The sequence below is a fragment of a genome, unplaced genomic scaffold (genome assembly GCF_019419815.1).
Source record: "Pyrus x bretschneideri cultivar Hongxiangsu unplaced genomic scaffold, Pyrus_bretschneideri_v1 Contig18, whole genome shotgun sequence".
NCBI lineage: Eukaryota > Viridiplantae > Streptophyta > Magnoliopsida > Rosales > Rosaceae > Pyrus > Pyrus x bretschneideri.
The window spans coordinates 3,175,247-3,180,835 of record NW_025999479.1 but is presented as its reverse complement, the minus strand read 5'-3'; the positions used below and the strand labels follow the sequence as shown (position 1 = coordinate 3,180,835).

Genomic DNA, 5,589 nt, shown 5'->3' with positions numbered 1-5,589 from the left:
CATAAATAGTGTCTAGTTATTGGTCCAGTTTCATAAATAATGTCTATTTATTGGTCCACTTTCATAAATAGTGTCTAATTTTTTGTTATGTTATAAATATTGTCTAGTTCTTACTCCAGTTTCATAAATAGTTTTCACCTATTGATTTAGTTTTAGAAATAATACCTAATTCTTGTTTTTGTTTCATAAATAGTGTTTACTTATTGGTCTAGTGTCATAAATAGTGTCTACTTATTGGTCCAATGCCATAAATAGTGTCTATTTATTGGTTTAGTTTCATGAATAATGTTTACTTATTGGTGAAGTTTTATAAATAGTGTTTAATTCTTGGTTTAGTTTCATAAGGTTTGAAACTTATACCTTTTTTGGTCTTGTAAAAGCACCCACTGCGCTGAAAACAATAAACTCAGAAATGACTATTTAGACCACAACCTTCTTAGTAATACCAAAATTCGATATACCAAAAATTTGGCATGGTAATGGTTATTAATTTTGGTATGGTAATTGGTACGGTAACCGTACATAAACATCCCTAAATGGGTCAATTTCAGAGATCATTTGTGATGAAAATCCTTTTTACTTTGAAACCCACACCAAAGAAAAATATCTCACCCACTCTTTACACACCAGAACCAGCCACCCTTTGCAAGTGGGTGAGATACTTTCTTGCAATTACATAAAGTTTTGATACTTTTGTGTATTTGCGATTCGACTCAAAAATTTATGTTTTTACATAAATGTCCAAAATAAGCAAGGACAAATTATTTTGTTCTTTTAATGAAGTTTTTGTAATTGTTGAAATTTTTGGGTTGTAATTCTAATAAGATGAAGTTGTGGACTTTTGTGTATTAACAAAGTGAGCGCAAAAATTTGTGTTTTATGCATAATGACCCAAAGGTTGAGGTTGGCTCAAATTAGCTTGAACACAAGATAGTTTTGTCCTTTTAAATGAGAATGTGATTTTCATTTTGTTTAGCTCCAAGAAAATCAATTATATGGATCCAAAAACCAATTGTTTGTTCTATTCTAGTTTATTTAGCGTTGTTATTAGTTAAGTTATAAGAACTCGGCTGGGCTATTGTTGTTTTGGATTGGAGCACCTTGAACTTACGTAAACTGATGTTGCTCTTGGCCCAAATATTGCACTTTCGCTTTTGAGCAGCCGAACCTTTGTGGCATGAGCACCCAAACCTTCATGTCCATGCTATGTTAGACAGTTGCAATGGCTTTTCGAATTTGGCTGCTCACGCAATTTTCCGGACAAATTGATCATTACACGTTCATGTGGAGAAATTTTTAGTTGTGACGGGAATACGGGTGGTACATCACATGTTTTTATGTAAGTGGTGGAGAATTTTATTTTTTAAGTTATTAACTTTTTAACACTTATATCTAACCATTTATTTAACGACACGTAATATACCATTCCGTATGATGGTCACACTGAAAAATCTCTTGTTCATGTAAATTCTCTATTCTAATCGAGCTGCGTGAAAGTGTAACACACTTGTTGCGTAGATTTCAATCACAGTTTTATGATGATGTTTCGAATGTCATTCGTTATTCTCGTTCCAAATATTTCCCAATCATAGATCGATAGGCAACTAGCACAACATGTTCCACGAGCCAACTTTTTTCTTAAAAACATATTCTTTCTTCTTCCCCATCTTTCACCTTCTTTTTTATTTGGACGAACTATATAGTTGTCTTCATCTGTGTTTACTATGAGTAACTCCTCTCACAAGATGAGGACACGTACATTCATGTATGTGTTAAAGTGTCCCCTTCGCTTTTGTCTCATTCAAGTTGGTGAGCTATATAATTCCTGGGAATAGACACTTTCTTTGTCATATGAGCTATACAAAAAATGAGCAACAGAAAACTGATAAAAATGAAGAAGTTGAAGAATTAGGCGAGTCAAACTTCTGATAGGGTTTGAGTCATCGGGCAACTAAGTAGCACCTTACTCTCTAGCACACCTAAGGGGTTTACGAAGAACAGTCATCAATTATACAATTAGGCTCTCGTGTCGCTTCCGTCTTTGCCATTAAGCTAGACTCATAAAGCACGCCACCTTTGCCACAAAGCCTGCAAAATCTCATGCCACCCATCCAAAACCACCTTGTCTTGACTCCTTGATCCAAGCTCCATCACAATGGTTTGTATTGATAAGGACTTTGAGGTTGTTCAGGTTGAGTCAGAATCCAAATGTCTCCTGGACATGCTCAATGGGAAAATGCACCTAATGTTGTGATTGAAGGGATCCTCTTCGGTATTCAACTTTTGAAGCAACAATTGAGGTCAGTAGAATTTATCTTTGCACCTTGGGCTTGTAACAAGGCAGCACATTAGTGGCTTCATTTGTGGTAAGAGAAGGGGGCTTTCATAGTTGGAATGGTCACGAGACTGAATGGTTGTTTAATAAGTTGGCTTTTGATGTAAGCTCTCTATTCGAATTTAATAGAATTCTTACCTTTGGAAATAAAAAATAAAAAAATACACAATTGGGCTACTTCCTTCTCACTTAAAGCGATTAAAAATGACTAACTACCTGATAGAACGACCGCCTGTCACCTCAAATCCTTTTCTAATTTAAGCTAAATACATCATTCTTCCAACAATAATTCATAAATCTTAAAAAGATTTGTTTTGGCAATTCCTCGATTATGACATTATATGATACTAGGATAGTACATGCATTATTCTTTTGGGGATGAACTCATTCCCACTTTACGAATCACATATCTTGACGATATAAATTTTACAATCGGAACTGTTTAATTTCTTAATCTTCAATTCAAGATCAATCTTACAAAAAAAAAACAAAAAAAAAAAAAATTCCAATGTAGGTACCAAATAATATAATTATGATGAACCGTCAATTTATTTAATACTTTTGGATAATTAAACGATTTCAAATTCAAGTGATTTTTTATTCATCTTCAAATGAAGATTAATAAATTGAACGACTAATCGATAATTTATTCTATAAAAATACATTATTCACAAATAAAAAAAATATATGCATCCCTGCAAGCAAGTAATATCGCAACAACATATGATCTTCAATGCTGCCAAGAAATGGGGTGTAAGCAACAAATTATATGTTTGTCACTAGTATTTGGCCTCTGACAATAATAGAGAAGCTATCTTCACTGTCGGTCTTCCCCACTTGACGTTTGTTAATATCCTGACAATAATAGAGAAGCTAATTTCACTGTTGGTCTTCCCCCACATGAAGTTTGTTAATTTCGTGATAAATTTCTTGCCATAGTTGCTGACTACTTTTTGCCACATTGTGGCCATGCATTAAGCCAATCACACTGCTTTGAATGCTTCCTTCTTTTCTTTTCCTCTTGGGGGAGAGAGAGACTCAGAGAGCAGCAAATAAAAACAAGTCTTCTCCTTCACTGCTGCTCCAATTCGCATCACCATTAACCCAACTCTCTCTCTCTCTCTCTCTCTCTCTCTCTCTCTAACATTAATTCCCTTGTTCTTGCCCTCCATGTTTTCTAGAAAGCAAAGTCCTCCGAGTCCTCCATGGACTGATGACGAGAAAGAGAAACACTACTATTACTCCAAAAACAAGGACACCCACTTTAACAATCCCCACCTCCGATTTGGTGCCTTGGTTTTTGTCTTTCTCTCCCTTTGGTTTCTTGTCCTCCTCCTTTGGTTCCCTCCCAAAACCACACCCATTGTTGAGGTTGAGGTTGATCTTGTCCAAAAATCACAGCAGCAACAAAATGTCCACCACCACCTCATCCGCACAACTCAAAATCCCAACAACATCAATACTAATACTACTGGCTCCGCCGACACCACCACCACCTCAAAATCCCCATTCAAAGTTCCTACGTGCGACCCAAGCCTGTCCGTCTACGTACACCCTTTGCCGGCCAAGTTCAACCTTGGATTGCTGGACCATTGTCACGCTCTAAACGTGTACACCAACATGTGTCCTCATGTGGCGAACCGCGGCCTTGGCCAGCCGCATCCCAAATTAGGCTCCGCCGCCTCGTGGTTCGCCACCCATCAGTTCATTGCCGAGATGATCTTCCACGCACGAGTGGAGAACCACCTGCCGCACTCTTGATCCAACACGTGCCACTCTCTTCTATGTCCCTTTCTACGGCGGCCTCCACGCCTCCAGCAAGTTTAAGGAAGCCAACCTCACCGCTCGCGACGAGCTCGCCGTTGACTTGGTCGACTACGTTCAGTCCCAGCCTTGGTGGAAGAAGCACAACGGTAGGGACCACTTTATCGCACTGGGGAGGACCGCGTGGGATTTCATGAGGGTCACCAATGGTCCTGATTTCGGAGCCAACTCCCTCCTCAACCTACCAGCCGTTAAAAACATGTCGGTGCTGACAGTGGAGAGGCATCCTTGGCAAGGGTCAAACCAACACGGCTTACCCTACCATCCCTATTTCCAACCGTCCGCTTGGCAGGAGATGGTGGCGTGGCAGAACAGAGTGAGGGGAATGGACCGACCCCACTTGTTTTCTTTCATCGGTGGGCCCAGAAAGGGGTTAGAAAAAGCGGCCGTCCGGGACGAGTTCATTAGGCAATGCGTTGAGTCGACCCGGTGCATGCTTTTAAAATGTGGGTCTCGGGCCGGCAAGTGCCACGAGCCCAGCGAGGTGCTAAAGGTGATGTCCGAGTCGCACTTCTGCTTGCAAGCGCCCGGTGACTCGTTCACCCGGCGGTCGACATTTGACTCGGTGCTGGCCGGCTGCATACCGGTTTTCTCGTCGCCGCACACCGCGTACACTCAGTACAAGTGGTTTTTACCTGGTGACGTGAGCACGTACTCGGTTTACATTGACGAGAAGAGCGACGTGAGTAAAAGGATCGAAGAGGAGCTGCTGAAGTTTCCGAACGAAAAGGTGACGGCGATGCTGGAAAAGCTCATAGAATTGATCCCAAGTCTGACTTACGCGCATCCGAATGCGACTAATCTTGGGTTTGGGGACGCCGTGGACGTTGCACTTGCATCGTTGGCCAAGCACATGCAGAAAATGACATGATAAATAAATAAATTGATTGATTAATTAGATATTGGATGATGAGAGGTGGATTTTATGTGTACTACCATTGAGAGAAAACTAGCTAAGGTGCGTAGAAGGTGGAGTTGGACAAACACCACAGCTTTCTCAAACAAACCCTGCCGACAGTCGTAGGTGTCTATTGAGTGCTTTTTTATTATTATTATTATTTATTATTTATTATTATTATTATTATTATTATTATTTTTTGTTATTGTAAAGAAATATTTTATTTAATTCTTCAATAAAAGGGCAAAAATAAAATATTTGGTCAGCTATGTAGTAGAAAAGTGGCATGTTATGTTGACTGATGAAAGTAATGCTTTCTTGTCTTAATACTACGTTGAGCTGTTTTAAATTACCAGTTTGAGTCTTCGTTAATGAATTCGAACTTCATTTTTTTTAATGAAGTAAAATCGGAGACTAGTTACGGCATATGCATTTGCTTAACATTTATTATTTAACGGCGAAATATAATCATATATGATATTTTATCTTTTTAATTAACAGTTAGAAGGTGAACGTTGAGGTAAATAAATAT

General features: G+C 38.9%; 1 pseudogene; it reads left to right on the top strand.

Moving 5' to 3' along the window:
• The first annotated feature begins 2,552 nt into the window (after positions 1-2,552).
• Positions 2,553-5,322, top strand: LOC103930465 (annotated as a pseudogene).
• The last annotated feature ends 267 nt before the right edge of the window (positions 5,323-5,589 follow it).